This window comes from Mixophyes fleayi, chromosome 9 (assembly GCF_038048845.1).
Source record: "Mixophyes fleayi isolate aMixFle1 chromosome 9, aMixFle1.hap1, whole genome shotgun sequence".
NCBI classification, from domain to species: Eukaryota; Metazoa; Chordata; class Amphibia; order Anura; family Limnodynastidae; genus Mixophyes; species Mixophyes fleayi.
The window spans coordinates 43,724,417-43,742,149 of NC_134410.1; the positions used below are offsets into that span (position 1 = coordinate 43,724,417).

General features: G+C 37.4%; 1 long non-coding RNA gene across 1 annotated transcript in view; it reads right to left on the bottom strand.

The window, feature by feature from the left end:
- The window catches only part of LOC142101571 (uncharacterized), a 45,206-nt gene extending 28,434 nt beyond the window's left edge, over positions 1 to 16,772 (bottom strand). Inside the window, exon 1 of the long non-coding RNA XR_012679045.1 lies at positions 16,671 to 16,772. This is a non-coding gene — a long non-coding RNA (uncharacterized LOC142101571). The remainder of the gene's footprint in view (positions 1 to 16,670) is intronic.
- Between the last annotated feature and the right edge of the window lie 961 nt (positions 16,773 to 17,733).

Here is a 17,733-nt window from a genome sequence, read left to right on the forward strand (position 1 = left end):
ATATTTAAGGTTCAGGTTGCAGGAACTATTTCATGTTTAGTATCATTTTAATCCCCTACTCATCAGCAGTTGTCCGGTTCATTCGCCGAAGAGATTGCACAGTGCATACTCTAGTAAGCGATGTTAGGGAATAAATGTTTAAAGTGATACAGACTGTAAAGTGCAAATAGACTAGTTGAAACAGATTCTTGGCGGGAAAGTCGGAGCACATCCCCTAGAGAGATGACCCCCACCTTTGGATATTTTTGTTTGAACTGGCCTATGACCTGCAGTACACTAGATCTTCCTGAAGCCTGGACCAATAGAAGCAAGCCACCTCATCTGCATTGTTTTCTCTGTAGCACTGAGTGTATATAATACAGCTTTGCTGGCACTGGCTTCAGTCATTCTCTGACCACGGTATTCTGGAGTGAAGTACTGTAAGCTGGTACCAGCGGAGCGCAGCTAGCGCAGGCGAGCACAGCGGTATGTATGTATTTTTGGTATCGGCTGTACTGTATTATATTCTGTATTGAACTGCTAAAACTTTGGCATCTGCTAAATAAATTGTTTTTGCTTTGGAAACACAAGAAATCGCTTAGACAATGCTTATTTGAAAAACGATAGAATTACTTTAATAACAGGAATGTACCAAAGATTGTCAGAGAAGTATGAGGGGTGTTGTGCTCCATTTGTGTTTGGGAAAACTGATATTGCGCAGTTGGACCATCTGATAGACAACTTTGGCTTGGTATGCTACTATGTTCACTGTTCTGTCACCAGCAATATGTTTAGCCATTTACAAATGAAACACAAAGAACACTGGGCTATAAAACACCAAAAAAAAAAGTAATAACTAATAGTCAACTTCTCTATGTGATTAAAATGTATTATTTTTTTTATTTTTCAACATTCATAAGAGCAAATTACATTTAATCTACAATTAGTAATAACATAGGTATTTAGTAATTTGCACATTCTATGCTGACGAAAATAAATCTATAGATCACTTACATTTAATTTGTGTCTGTCTTGCATTAAAATAGGTTCATAAATGCTGAGTCCAGTAGGTATTTGTACAGTACTGTGAATTGCAGAATGTTCATTTTTACTGACTCAGGACAATTCCTTCCACAAGTATATACTGCTTTTATATCCCAATTCCTAAGTATCACAGAAGCAAGTAACAATATGTAGAGCACTTATTTTTATTAATAATCCTGTTAGGAAAGTGTACAATGTGATACTTCAAACATCTAAATCACTATAATAGCACCACAGACTGCATACTCTAGAAAATAAGGGAAGTTGCTGAGAGATGAAAATCTAAATTAGGACGACAGATGTGGTGTGTTAAAGGAAATACTATTTAATGCACTGACTGCTTTTCTGGCCTCTATTTCCTCTCCCTTGCTTTAGTCATTGCACTTTTATACAAGTTCTTAATTGATTTGTTTTTGTATAGAATATGGCTTAAACATGTTTGCTCCCTATCATAAATCTCTATTTTAAAGCAATAACCCCACAAAGGTTTTTTTTCTTTATGTAGCATTTTTTCTTAGCTGTCCTCCTACAAATCTCTCTGGAGGGGGGCCAGTATGGCTACCAATCAGAGGTCTCAGCATGTCATGTGAAGGTAGAGGGGAAAGAAGGAGGGTGAGGCCAGAGCTCAGAGGGGCATTCCAAAGCCTTTCTGCTCACTACATCATGTAACATGTGACTGTGGTGGATATGTTTAAGAATATCGGGGTAATGTTTAGCTCTGTTCGCCCTGTCAGCTGACTGGTCTGCCTGTAAGTTAGCCCTATGTATCACCCCTGGTCTTACTGATACCTCAATGTGGGTTAAATTACTTAAGAAAATGGTGGGAGAAAGATGCACCCTAGGGGGGGAATTCCATTCTCCCCAGATTAAAGCAGCGCTAAACCTATCACTGTTAAATCTGTAATTTTAACCCTGCTTTCTGCCAAAAGCCGGCATTGAAATTACCGATTTAACGGTAATTACATGCACTACTACCATAATATCGGTAATAGTGTGCAGGCTGTGTTACTTTCGGCAGTAACGCTACCAATTGAATTCCCCCCTATATGTGACAATGCCACACTGCCTCGGCCTCAGTCATTTCTATGTGCAATCTCATCTGCTGAGCCATGCTCTATTCATGTGACTGAGCTCAATGTCCTCCTGCTTTTCAAGTCCACAAAGAAAGCACAATCTGCTGAGGCTTCAGTGTCCACACATGCATGATCCTGGACCAGTCTAAGAGGAGTAGTAATGCCTGCTACCTGTGTATAGATGCAACGGACATGTTAACACAATAGTAGCAATGTGTGTAACTGAGAACATTTAAGAATATGCAATAGACATAAAATACATGGTTAACACACCACAACCCAAGTAATGTTAAATACAGTTTGGACAAGAAGGGATGTCCAGTAGGCTAAGCTCTTATTTTCAAGTTTCTGACACCCCTTGGTAGCCACTTGATACTGTGGAAAATGTGCAGCCTAAAGAAACAAACCATAGAAAAATGGTAATTCCAAAACATTTTCTTATAGTCTTCCATAGTGGTTTAGGTTTAAGGTATAAAAAACATACCTCGTTTGTTTTTACGGGACTGCTTTAATTTTGCATTAAGGGTTTTATTTTACTGCCGATGCAAACATGCACATGTGCAGTAACAAGGCGAGCAGTCAGATAGCGCTATCCTACTGTTAAAGAAGGAGAACCACATTTTTGGACCAACATAATGAAGGGCCAGATTCCATAAATAGGAGCACACGCAGACTTTATTCAAGGGGGGGTTTCCAAATGCAACCACAAAAAAACTCTTGCAGCAACAATAATAGAACAGTACAATGTACTTTATTATAATATTGTATGTTAGAGCAAAAAATGACACACATTAATATTAACCTCCCTCACATAAATCCATCCTACCAAATTAATATATTTTGTAAAATAATACTAATCTTCCATCATATCCAATAAAAAAATACAGTGTTACTCATGCACTCTCAACAGCCAAGAAACTGTAGAGCAGCACAGATTACGTTCTGATTTTTATTTTTTTACAGGTCAAAGAAAAACAACAGAACCAAAACGTATGTAAGAACAATATACTAGAGCCAATAAGTAACAACAATAACAGCTGCCATTTTGTTGAAGCCAATGTTCATTAAAAGATAGGCAAATTCGCGCAAGAACTAACCCACAGAACTGTAGTGAGTCTAGTTTGTGTGGGGGGTGGGGGGGGGGTGTTCTGAGTAATGGGAAATCTCCCTTGTGTGCACATATGATGAGGAGGGCAGTAGTATAAAAAAAATAGCTTGCATAGTACAACAAAAACATATATGTAGTTCACCTGGCATATCAAAAATCAAAATACTTAACATGTGTGCTATGGAACTAAAGGGCATAGTACATATGTGTATTTATGTGTTTATTGTTTACTTTTATTTATATGTCTTTATTGTGATCGAGCTGGCCACCTAGGGACGGGGATTGGATTTATGTTTCCAGTCCTGATCTTTTTACCACACTAATACCAACTGACTTGCGAGCCTCCATGACGAGATTTGCAGTGAATCACGTCATTTTGCTCTGCACCCCGCATCAAAATGGCGCTTTTGCGTCATTGTTTCGCTGGGGCGAGGCCTAAATGACGCGATTCGCCGTGCCTCGATCCCTTTCACCCTCACGCTTCACCGCCCCTCCTGGATCTCTCAGAGGGGAGGAATAAAACATGTGCAAGGATGCTATTCGTGTTGCATTATTATGTATTTCTAGACTAAGGCTTTTCAGAAATGTAGCTCTTAAACTATCCTGAGAACTAAGAGAAGTTGTTAACAAAAGCCGAAATTCCAAAAGCTCCAGGAATTACCTACAGCAGGAAAGCAGGCAAAACCAGCATAGAGGCCAATATTAACAATTTCCAGGGATACTTTGCTGCTGAATAATTCCAAGACATGACATTTATGTTGGCAAAGTATTGGTTTGTATAACAAGGAGCCAATTAAAAATAAAATAATATATACGCTCAAGCGTTCATTCAGGGTTGGAGGTACCTTTGTGCACCAGAAAATGCATTTGCATACATCTTACACTTACAACTCCTTACGTCTGGAGGGGTGGAACTAGTGAGGGAATGGACGGGCAAGCGAAAGCCGAAAAGAGTAAGGGCAGGCTCTTGTAATTGCGATTCAGATGCCTATACTTCTGTCAGGAGGCTTGAGGGCTGGTGCTAATACACAGTCTCTTGACATCTGATTTATATAATGTTAGCATATTTTGAAAATTAAAAGAACAGCAAACATTTTTTTAAAACTCTGTTTATCCCCAGTGATACAATGTCTACTTCAGGAATGTTTGAATGAAAATAAGTAATACTTGAATTTTGTCACATCTACAGATTTCCTTTTTCTCCTCTACCAAGAAAGGTTTCTTGGCATCCATCACCATATGGGTGTTATCCGGTATGACCAGGCCAGACAATGGAATTTATTAATTCTCTGATTTACACCTAACGTAAACCTGATACATATGCTGGTGTTTTATAGCTGGAAGCATCTTGAGATGTATCTGACTGAAGATGTTCACACTTTTTATCCCCACGTTCTGAGTGCATATACATCCAACCCTACATGAAGCCTTGAAAGTGTGCAAGGAATACAAATGAAGAATAAATAACATTCTGATGTCCGCTTCTACCTTATTCAGATTTATGTACGTGTATCTTATTTCTAAAATATTGTGAATTACAAAAAGTACATTGTTTGTTGTAAAGATTATTGTTTTAGTTATGTCTGTATTTTTTTTTTTATTAGTGTTTTTTGTTGTAATGAACTTGCACTGTAGTGACATCGACAATGTACAAGCTATCACGTGTTCAATAAAATTCTTACTTTCATCATGGTTACATCTAATTGCTATGTACTTGATTATGTCTCTCTAGGTTGTTCAGCCATGAGGTGAATGCAGTTTTAACATCACTTGAAGTAGGGATCATAGATCCCTGAGAAATAGTACAGGTGGAGCACAGTTTTAGTGAACATTACACTTTGGCACTGACTATGTAAGGAATCTATACTATTATGATAGATCTCTTGAGCAGTTTAGTTGTGATGTGTTTGGATTGTCAGTGTTAATTGCAAAAAACATTGGCTCACTTTTCTTTAGTAGAATCTCTGCTTCTTCTATCCACAGCAATACCATAGTAACTATAATCAATGTTCACAGACCATGATCATTAAGTGCTGGATTTTCTTAGTCTTGGTGTATACATAATTTACTATTAATACTGTGCATAATTCCCTACAGAGATCATTGATCTCTATTTCAAGTTATATTAATTCTGCGTTCTCAGACTAGGTAGATAACTATACCAATAAAGGCTCTATTTGTATGCAGCTTGAAAGAGCTACTTACACTTAAATATGTATGTTAAAGATTTATTAGAATAATGGAGATACATTTGTAATTGTGGTGATAGATTTGTTTTGAGTCCTTTATACAGCAGACCCTTTCTATTGAAGGATGCTGTAACTAGCCTATCTAAGTGTGAGATGGCTGAAAAATAATAGCTTACAATTGACTGCATAGCAAATATAAATACAATGTAGAAAATCTCTAGTTCTGTCACACTATAGCAATTATAGCACTGGCTACATATATATTTCTGATTGTTTTAATATATTTTTTATAAGGCAACTTTTATTTTATATTTAACAATCGTTTAAAGAATATCACATTATTGTAAACCTACAGTGTAAATATAGCAGAGCACTTCATGGGAGAGTAAGTTACGGAATGATTATACCAGTTCTCCATTTCATGTTTCTTTGTTGTGCTTCTGCCAAGTTTTCATTATAGCATAAAAGCTATTTGTGGGTGTCATTGTACATTGGGTCACTCATCTCAAAGCGCCTGCTGAAAACATTTGATTCAATCAGAATCGTTCTTCTTTACAGGAAGTTTGTACCCAGGGCTTGCTGGAAACTGTATGAGTGAAAGGAGAGAATAAATAATACACATACAGATTTCAGTCTTCAACTGTTCTCTATTGTATAAACTGACATGGCTGGAAAATAAGTTTTGCCCACATCTACCAGAATAAATCTGGGGAACAGTAATTGCCTTATTGTTTCTTTCAGTGCAATGTTTTCTAAGGCTAAAAATAGTTTTCATAACATTTCTTCGTTTTCTCAAGAAGAATATGACATTTTGTCATTACATTTTGCAAAAATAGTAAGTTTAATCTAGAACCTCTTTGGATGCAGAGTGTTGTATATACACCTATAATATATTATTTGAAGGCTTTTTATGATTTACATTTTATGGGCAGTGACATTGATTGACAGCTATCTCTGATCTGGTTACATCTAGATAGATATATATTACAGTTCATGTCTGCTGATAATGTTCTCAGAAACATCTCTGATATCAGAATGCGTCAATTATGCATCTTGCTATCTGCAGTTATTGCTACTAGACATGTCTCCCTTGCAGTCAGTGGCTGCACTGGGTTTCCCCATTTTCTCTGCACTCCCGTCCAGCCCAGGCAGCGGGTGAGCATTTCACATCCTCACACTATTTTGCTAACTTGTGAGACTCATACATCATCATCATCATCATTTATTTATTTATATAGCTCCACTAATTCCGCAGCGCTGTTCAGAGAACTCATTCACATCAGTCCCTGCCCCATTGGAGCTTACAATCTAAATCCCCTTACATACACACACACAGACCGAGAGAGACTAAGGGCAATTTAATAGCAGCCAATTAACCTACCAGTATTTTTTTGGTTTGTGGGAGGAAACCGGAGCACCCGGAGGAAACCCACGTAAACATGGGGAGAACATACAGACGCCTCACAGATAAGGCCATACACACTGCCAGGTCCAGTGTGGAAGTAAGAGTAAATAAGGGAGGTCTGGTACATCCACTCATAGTGAGGGTTACATGAGGAGTAGAAAAGACAACCATTCATGTCTGAGGCGGTGGGTGGGCATATTGTGTGGAGGGGATGGATAATATTTAATCAGTTCAAATATTGAATAAACATATTAAAAATATATATAAATCATGTGATTGTGGAGTTCAAATATCCTTATAATTTACAATAGGGTACATTATCCCATATATCGGACTTATATGGAATTTGTTATATTTGTCCAGCACAATGCTGTAGACAGTGTGCAAATAGAAGGTTGTGGGTCGTATAGAAAACAAATTGTCAGGGTCCTCATGGATTGGGGCATGATCATCACTTCCCAATGGGCATGGCCATCATCCAAACAACCCCTACCGAAATGACCCAGCAGCTCACTACCACCAACAGCCCAGCCCACACCACCCGACCTTCAAAAGCATCATTTGAATTTTTAGGGTATTTTTAGATGCAAAAGCAACCAATGTGACCTACATAACAGAGCAACAGGCAGTGTAAACTCAATCAATCATCTACTAAAGTATATAATATCTTCACAAATACCTGTATATTGCGATTAAAAATCCACATACCTTATATTGGTCTACATTGTCCCAGATCCACAACCCATAAAGGAGACATTAGTTGATGGTAATACTGCTGGCAACGTGAGGTTGGCTAATAGAGTTTAATAGGTTAAGTAGCACTCATATCCAATCTAAGTGTGGGTGGCCCCAAGGAGCATTGACTGCTTCCCATCACTGTGTCTGATGAAGGCAGCAACATTTGCTTGTTTCTGTAAATTGTCAGAGCAACTCCCAGTATTTCCCCTGTGTTGTGAGTGGATGTATACAGTCTGTGCATCATCAGAAGACAATCAGCCAATAAATATCCTCTGCGGTAATACAAGTTTAAGCAAGTGCCAACACTGCTCAGGTGCCCACAGTAAAGAAGAAATCCAGTTCTATGATGTTTAAACACTGTCTATATTGAGAGATTTCCAATGACTGGTGAGCTACCAGGGTGGGAGATGTAAGATTAGCATTGTGACTGGCTGGATCATGTGATCAACTGGGATTGGAGGGTATTGGAAACTACCTCCCCTAAACAACAATTCTAGATCCACCTCAACACTTTCTTGTGACTAAACAATATCAGCAAATAAATATGTTTATACCTTTTTAAAGGACTGATGTTTTCAATGTCTGTGTGTGTGTGTATGTTAGGGAATTTAGACTGTAAGCTCCAATGGGGCAGGGACTGATGTGAGTGAGTTCTCTGTACAGCGCTGCAGAATTAGTGGTGCTATATAAATAGCTGATGATGATGATGATGAATGTTAAGTAAGACTATTGATTTGGTGATTTGAAGCGTGAAATCCCCAACCATATTATATAATGTAAAACAGAGGGTTTACTTCTGTGTAAACTGAGTGAAAGAATACAAGAGTGTAGTATATTCTGTGAAGGGATTTGAAAGCCTGTTCAGTGAAGTTAATTAATTGAGTATTTCCTCATGTCCCTTAAAGTTTGAGACCTTTGTGTTTCTGAAAATAGAACATAATTTCAGCTTCCCATTTTTGTTTTGATTGGAATATAGATAGAATATGTTAAAATACAATACATTAAAGAGACATTATAACATTTATAGTCCCAATTATTAATTGTCATTATTTTTTATTTATAAAGTGCCATCATATTACGTATCACTGCGAAATTATGGTGAACATGATACAAATAAATAACATACACTATAGGCAGTATGGTGGCTTAGTGGTTAGCACTTCTGCTTCACTTATAAATAGCTGCTGCTGATGATGATACAATGATAAGAAACAGAAGATAAAGATGGCCTCACCCAAATGAGCTTACAATTTAAGAATGAACCTTTCAAAAGGTATAAGTTGGTTAAAAAGTCCTCCTAAATCTTAGTGGGATATTTTACAAAATCGCCATTAGATTTAAAGTATCTTGCGTTAGTTGTTAAGATATGAATACCGCTAAATGCTTTCTTTGGGTAAATCAATGGGAGGCAGTTTTGATCTAATGTTAACCAATTTGAATGTCAGTTTTGTAAATTATACGGGGGGTTGGAGTGTCACTAGGAAGCTGTCCAACAAATTATCCTGAAGTCCTATTAAGCAGCGGAATTCTTCAGATCACAACATTTCTCAAAAAATCAAATTGTATTTCACAGCTAAGTACCTATTAGTTTTATATGTAACTTTCATAATAAAGATTTGTATTATTCTTTTTACAATAGTTGTCTGTCAATCATTGTAATCACACACCAAAACATAAGAGTTAATGTCCATCTTGTGACAAGACTATATATAAGTTTTAATTGAAAATGCAATGCCTACAATATTTAAATATAGGGTTCTAACTTGAAAGTGGAATTGGTTAGAAATTACGGCTAAAACACAAATTTTTAGAAGCTCTTTGAAAACACAAATCTTTTTTAGAGGTGAACTTATCCTCGATAACACTTTTCACACTAATGCACCCTCACAACTATCCAAATCTCCACTGTAAGCCAAACTAGCTCCTTTTGTTTCAGCTTACATTCCATTTAGGTTTTGCCTTGGACAAAGCAGACCTCAGCGAAACGCGCGTCGGTGTCCTCGCTATCTGTCCATCGAATTTCTCTTATACTGGCAGCTGAAACCATACCCCGATATATCCAGAGCTAGTTCGGTGGTATTCATAGGTAGTTAGCAATCCACTCCCCATATCATGCATCTCCTCTAAGACTATCAAATCTTACTTGCTAATTACTACATTTGGCATCTATTAGCAGTGCTACAGCCTAGCTTAATACCAGGGGAATGTTATTAAGGAGTGGCCATGAACAATAAGCATATCTGCTAAAATAATTACCGTTATGCTACTACCATTTTTATCAGCATAAGTTCTAATATTAATAGAGAATATATAAACAGATAGCGAGTATTTTTATTCTTTTTAATATATATTTTGCTCCATTTTAACCAATACTAATAAAAGTTATATCTTATAATAAAACACGTTCATTAGAAAGTATTAGTGCACCTACAATACAACTTTCTTTCCTTCTCTACAATATTCCATTTAGAATGTAAGTTCTCTAATGAGCGGGTCCTCCATACCCTTTGTTTTCATGTCTGCTATTATTTTGTAAATAATGGCATTTTTGAGGAACTCATGAGAAGTATGTGACTTCTGCCAAATATGTTCTACAATTCTTTAATGTGCCATGGGTGAGATAATGAATTTACATAAAAAGATGGAAACACGAGTGATGGAACACACCGAGTGGGCAACTCAACCTCCTTTTGTGCTTCCAGGCCTGGAGGAGTCGGTGAAGTTAAAACTACCATGTGGAATAGTTGCATAAGTGTCTGATTATGTAAGCCATGTCTCTGTTATTGCCAGATGGTGGGGGCTGTTTGAGAGGAAGTGATCAAGGAAGTAGAATGTTTTGTTATAGACAGAACATGCAAATTTAAAAGATTTGAAAAGTGACAGGAGAGCAGTATGTAAAATGTGTGGAATATGTAAGGTTTGCTGTACTTCTGTGATGTGCTGAATCAGAATGACACGTATGGAAGGATTGAGAGGCAACAAAGATGATTGTAAGATTGAAAAGCAAGTAATTGTGTAGAGAATATTGTACTCAAAGAATTAAGATAGGAGAGAAGTTCAGGAGTGTTAGGAGTAGTTGGGACCAACATGGATAAAAAAGTGTGATGGAGGAGGGAGGGGGGGGGTGTTGTCATCCTATGGATAATGTCACCAAGTGATAATAAGAAAGATGACTTGTGAAAAATTGTGGCTTCAATAGAAGTTTGAGAATGAGTAACCAGGGAAAAAGAAATTAGACATAAGGGAGCAATGTGAAATACAATCAAGTTAGGTTGTCCAGGGCAGTGAGATGGTGATCACAGTTTCTAGATGTAGTAGATGAAGACTGCTGATGTTGATCTCAGATTTAGCCAAGCTAGAAAAATAAAAGGTAAGGTCAATTGTTGAGGGTCCCTGAAAAACTGGGAGGGTTGACAGAACTAAAAATCTTCATAATTTTTTCCTGAGTAACTGTTGTTGTCTCCTTCCTGGGTTGGACTGGAACGGTTTGGGCAGAATAGTTGCTGGAGTAGCGGTGTTGGTGTAAGGTGGACTGGTCACGACCAAGTAGACACTTTTACACATGTGGTGTTTTCTAAAAAAAAGAAACACTGACTGTGCAGGACTGTGGGACTGTCCTGCCAGAAGAGGGATAATTAGCATTTCTACCTATAGCAGTATATGTTGTTAATTAAAGCAACTTATGCAATACAAATTAGACAGTTTATAAAAGATATCCCACCACAATTATCTCATAGCATACAATATGAATAAATGCATATCAGACAATGCATAACACATATCATGTAGCATATAATACACATATTTTAATATAACATACATATTTATTACACACACAGCATGTATAAGCTCACAGTGAAGGTCAATGGTTGCTGGGTGACACAGGGCAGGGAGGTGAGGTCTCAGGAACCAACTTATTAGTGATATGACTCTTTCCAAGTGGATGTTCCAGACATACCTCCCACCTGAAATGGGAAAGAGGGAATCTCCCCCCATATTGATTTTCTTTCAGATCATGACCCCCTCTATATTGATTCTCCTCAGATCATGATTCCCCTACAAGTAAGAATCTGCTTCAACAATCACTATCTTTCATTTTGTGGTTATTGATTAGTTGTAATAGAACCAATAATAATTTCATTGAAAACACTCAGTTAATCTGGAGTGTTATTGTGGGTTTTTTTTGTTTAGATTTTTGCACTACTCTATTCAAATCTGATGATGTTGTAAATACTATGTGGTGCAGTGGACATTATAGATAGAGGGATCAACATAGTCAGCTTCCCTTAAGGACAGTTAAATTCCATATACACAATAAAACAAATATAGTGTGTATAGAAAGTGGTTAGGTAAGATAGAAAGACCTTTACCATATATTTTTCAATTTGAACCCCTAAAATACAGAGCTCTGTGAAAATGTACCTCTACTTTAATAGTCATAGTCTGTCATTACTACCCTAGGGCCTGATTCATTAAGGATCTTAACTAAATAATTTATTTAAGTCTCCTGGACAAAACCATGTCACAATGCAAGGGGTGCAAATTAGTATTCTGTTTTGCACATAAGTTAAATACTGACTGTTTTTTCATGTAGCACACAAATACTTGATAGCTTATTTGTACACTGACATTTAAAGTTGATATTTGTGTGCTATATTAAAAAACAGCCAGTATTTAACTTATGTGCAAAACAGAACACTAATTTGCACCTCTTGCATTGTAACATGGTTTTGTTCAGGAGACTTAAATAAGAAGTTTCTTAAGTTAAGATCCTTAATGAATCAGGCCCCTAGTGTCCAGTGTGCACTGTGTTCAAAAATGCAAAAGTGAATACAGAAGGCAGGGAACACAGACTGAAAGGATCAATTGGTAACAAGATAGTCCTAATTGTACTAGACTACACTGTTGTGTAACATATACTGCGCACACCACAGATAATTAAAGTATTTGGGAAAAAAAGAAAAGAAAATTTCTATGCTGCTCAAATTTTACTTTTATTACAAATGCATTAAAAGTTAAAAATTTCAGAAACAAATGCACACCACCATATCTAAAAATCAATACAAATATTGCGTATGTCCATTTAAAATTTTCTATAGTGTGAAGAAGTATCTGAAAGTACATTACTTCTATACTATTCTTAGAAGAATTCAGTTAGACATCTAGGTTTTGCTACAATTATTTAATTGTTACTCTCAGAAGACAAGGTAAATTACTGATGACCTCTAATTATACAGCTATTACAATAAACATACTTGTTTGTATCCTTCAAATGGCACAGATTACCATATATGTTTACCAGTGTTTCACTAGGCAGACTGGTGAACTCTGCTTTATCAGGGCGGCAGTAAATATAGACCGTATATTATAATAATTATAATAATTGCAAAACCATTTATTGTGTTACTTATTTGAGTAAATAAAGGTGCTTATAAGAGACACAAATTTCAGTCATCATTAGTATAAGTATATTCCCACTACACCTATATGCTATTTATTTGAGTAAGAAAAAGCATTTATAGGACAGAGCAATTAGAATAAACAGTATATTAAAATGTTAGCCCACATCTATTTTTGTATATCCGTCGTTAATTGGGACAGGTCAAAACCATTTTTAAAGGAGACGGACCACCAAATGGATAAGAACACAGAAAGCCAATAAAAACATTTTTTCAACTTAAATGTTTATTAATAACAGTATAGTAAATAAAATAAATGTAACAAAATATGTTTTTCATTAATAGAATAAACTATTATTATTTTTTCATTTTAGAGCTCTGGGGTTCTAGTAGTTGGCTACTAAGGCTTCTACCTCTGCCACCTCTAATGAGAACACTGAGCCTTGGTGAAGCAGTGGTGGAAGTTGCTGGTGTTCTGGCCAACTTCTAGATGAACCGGAGACAACTGGTAAGTACTTAAATTAAATAGTGGTGCAATTGTGACGTAACAGACATAACATTGGAGTTAAGCTCACTCACTGACCCTGTGAAAACATTTATTGCCATGGTCATTTCTACTGAATTATTATCTATGCACATGATTGTGAGCATTGGTGTGACTGCTGATCTTACTGGTCTTAATCATTTAATGATTAATTTGCCCCATCTTCTGGCTTTAGGATTACATAAATTGTGTTGAGATGAGTCTAAAATCATTAAATTGCCATTTATATTAGAGGGTCGTTTGATAGGGCAGCTATTGGTCAAGCTGCTCACATGGGCAGCACGGTGGCTCAGTGTTTAGCACTTCTACCTCACAACACTGGGGTCATTAGTTTGATTCCCGACCATGGCCTTATCTGTGTGGAGTTTGTATGTTCTCCCCGTGTTTGCGTGGGTTTCCTCCGGGTGCTCCGGTAGTAGGTTGATTGGCTGCTATTAAATTGACCCTAGTTAGTGTTTCTGTCTGTGTGTGTTAGGGAGTTTAGACTTTAGTAAACTCCAACGGGGCAGGGACTGATGTGAGTGACAATTATTCTCTGTACAACACTGCGGAATTAGTGGCGCTATATAAATAAATGATAATGGTGGTGTCTTTCTCTTCCGCTGCAGGTAACAAATCCATCAGCAGGTTCCTGCTCTACAGCATAGCTGTCATATTGCTTGGCTGTTCCTATAAGTGAAAACATATGTCTAAGTATGTATTTTTGGACCACAATATATGTAAGAATTTCTGATTTGGCCATATGTTGATGTATTTCTTGTGGGCTCAACAGTTACCTCCTCATGTAAGAGTTGTTGTATTGAGGGTAGCAGCCCTTGTCTCTGTTATGAACAATAAGACAATATATTCATTTCTGAAGACTGTTAGCTATGATTATGGTATGAAGTAAAAACATATCATACACATGATGTAGTCCACTACTTACGTTGTCAGTCTATTTGCTTTGAATCGAACACATTTTTCATGCTTTATTTATTATTCTTTACTATTGTATAAACATTTATAGCTATACTCACCAGCCAGTTGCTGTCCTGGGTCCTGTCATGCATGTTAATGCCTACTAGGACTTGTTACTATACTGGTCTGCCAACTCTAAGACCTGGAGAACCTATAGCAGCCACTGTTCTTATAGAGTGATTTGCTCACCGATAGGGTGAGGTTGACAAGTATTGTGATCAGGGGAGGGCTGGCAAACTTTAGCCCGGGGGGCACGACTTGACTTAGCATTCTTTTAGAAACATTTAAAAGGAAAATAAAATGCAGGTGGCCCAGTGACTCAGCCCAAGGTAACCCATCCCCCTGTAAAAGGCACTTAGGGCACACTCTCAGTCCAGTCCTTCTCTGCCCCATACCAATTTCGTCTTGTCCCCAGTCGATGTTGTGCCCAAGAAGGCAGTGGGAAAATACTGCCTTATTCAACATCTGTCGTACCCGTCGGGAAAATTGGTTAACAATGCGATTGACTCCTTGTATAGCTCAGTTTGCTACCAGTCTTTCGATTCTGCCCTAGGTTTGGTTAGACCCTTCGGCCACGGGGCCCTTATGGCAAAATTGGACATCAAATCTGCCTTTCGTTTACTGCCCCTTCACCTGAACTTTATCAAATACATGGGTTTATGTCTATTAGATGATTTGTTCATAGATCGCTGCCTTCCTATTGGGTGCTCGATTTCCTGCGCGTACTTCGAGATATTTATCTCCTTCCTGCACTGGTGTGACCAGGCAGGAACGGGTCACCACTGTTTGGCCCACTAGTTTTTAAATTTTCTGATAGGGGGCACTGCGAATTCCCCCCAATTCCATATACTACTCAAGTGTGGTTTGCCTTTAGTTATAAATACCATAATGGGACACTATCAAGATTAGTCATATGACACAAGTAATTTCACAAAGCACCAACTACAAGCAACAACATCATTATTCCCTGACTCTACAGCTATATTGTACAGTAATTTTTATATACAATAATGTCATCTGTACAATATATATTGCAAACAATTATCAAGCATTTAACAGTTTAAAAATAAAATATGTTTCCATTGTTTATCAGTTAGAAGGTGAAATGCATAACCAAGGGCGGAACATGGCAACCCCAGGCCCCACAAGATAATTAGCAGGAGTGCCTGCCAACGCCAGTCCATCTAACCGAGGCCCCCACTCTGCTCTTCTTAGCTTGCACAGGGCTGGTGCATGCTCAGAAGGGAAGAGTGGGGGTATTAGTAGGGTAGACCAGAATTGCCATGTCACCCTCACCGCTGGGGCCATAGCAGCCACACCACCACCTGCACTTGTGGTAGTTCCGCTACTAGCTACAATCATGTCTATAATATATAAGTACATTTTCTGTGTTTAGTAATAATATTGTTGCAAGCCCTAGACTAAGATACACCAGATCTCGTCCCTAGTCTCTAGGTCTTTGTGATTTTTCTTGCTTAATCAAACACTTAAAATTTTAAAGACATTTTAATTGGAAGGTCATTTTTTATTAAAGCATAAATTAATAATCTGACTACATTTTATATACTCTGGCTAACAAAGAATAGAGGTATACAAAGCAGCATAGCTTGTTCATAGCAAATGCTAAGCTAATAAAAATACAGTCTATATAGTGAAGCCTAACCATCAGCTGCATTTTGCTGCATTCACTTTTATTTTGTTGCTCTTTTGTGATGCTACTTGAGTACAAATTTGAGATGTAGTTTATATTATACCTGATACTTCGGGCTAGATTTACTAAGCTGCGGGTTTGAAAAAGTGGGGATGTTGCCTATAGCAACCAATCAGATTCTAGCTTTCATTTATTTAGTACTTTCTACAAAATGACAGCTAGAATCTGATTGGTTGCTATAGGCAACATCCCCACTTTTTCAAACCCACAGCTTAGTAAATCTAGCCCTTCATCTTTTTATACATTTCTCCTGTTAAGTGATGTGTAATAGAATGTAAGGTAACAGGGTTCTAGAATACAACTTCCCCCAAAGGATCTTTGCTTTAAAATGTAGACACTTTCTCACCCACGGTGCATGGCATGAAGAATTTATCTGCAGAAATCCTTGTTGTCCTAATAGCTAATTCATTTACATGGTTAGTGAGATGCCTTTCGTTTCCACTTTGCTCCTTAAGGCATTCATCTTGTTGTATGCAGCGACTGCATAATGAGCACCTGCAGTGACTACTTGGGTAATACATACCTGACAGGATCAAATCCGCAACAGTTCGCACTTTAATCATAGGCTCCTGTTACAGTGTTGAAGTAGACAATTGTGTGTAGTCTATATTCTTTTATTCATCTCCAGCCTGCATATATTAAAAAAAAAAAATTGGAATGAGATACTCACATGTTTTTCTTTGGAACTGTAGACTTAATTCAGGCATAATTCTCAACTGTCCCTTTTTTATTTCTCCTAGAGTGAAAGCTTATTGTAGTAAACTGCAGAATGATGATACAATAACAAGACAATCCACTAACTAGTGATACAATGCACAATTGAAAATATATAAAGTTCTGTCATCTAGGGAATTTTTGTGTTTGCATTTGTAAACATTACAAGATATTGTTTCATAATATATGAATTAGTATTTTCTTCTTAGTGTTCTTATTTCAAGATTCAAGATATACTTTTTGTATTATTGATTACTAGGGGCAGAAACAGTGCATAGCCAGGCCCCATAGTAAAATGTTGGTATGGGCACGGCACGATGCTGCTGTAGCCTCCAGGGCATCCCTTCTCTGCTCTGTAAAGAGTAGACAGGGTGCATGTAGAAATTAAAAGGGAATACTTTTAATGGGGGGGTTGGTTGAGATGGATGCTTATTTATTAACCGTAAACACTATTAGTTTAATGTTGGGCTGATTGGGCGCAAGGCGATTAATTATTAAACGTGGGTGTTATTATTTTAATGTCTGGCTAGTTAGGGTTCGGGTGGCCTAGTGTTTAGTCATTGCTCTGCATCCCTTGAGATGAATAGTAACTAACTCTTTTCCAAACAGGACCCCACCATTTCAGTATCCGGCCAAACAGTAACTGACCTGAAGACACCATCAGCAACACCAAGGGGGTAAATGTATCAAGCTGAGAGTTTTCCAGCAACCAGTCAGATTATAGCTATCATTTTGTAGAATGCACTAAATAAATGATAGCTAGAATCTGATTGGTTGTTCAAACCCGCCGGAAAGCTCTCAGCTTGATACATTTACCCCAAGGCAGTCAAAGCTGGATGAAAAGGTAGGAGAGAGCAGAATGTCAGGGAGGT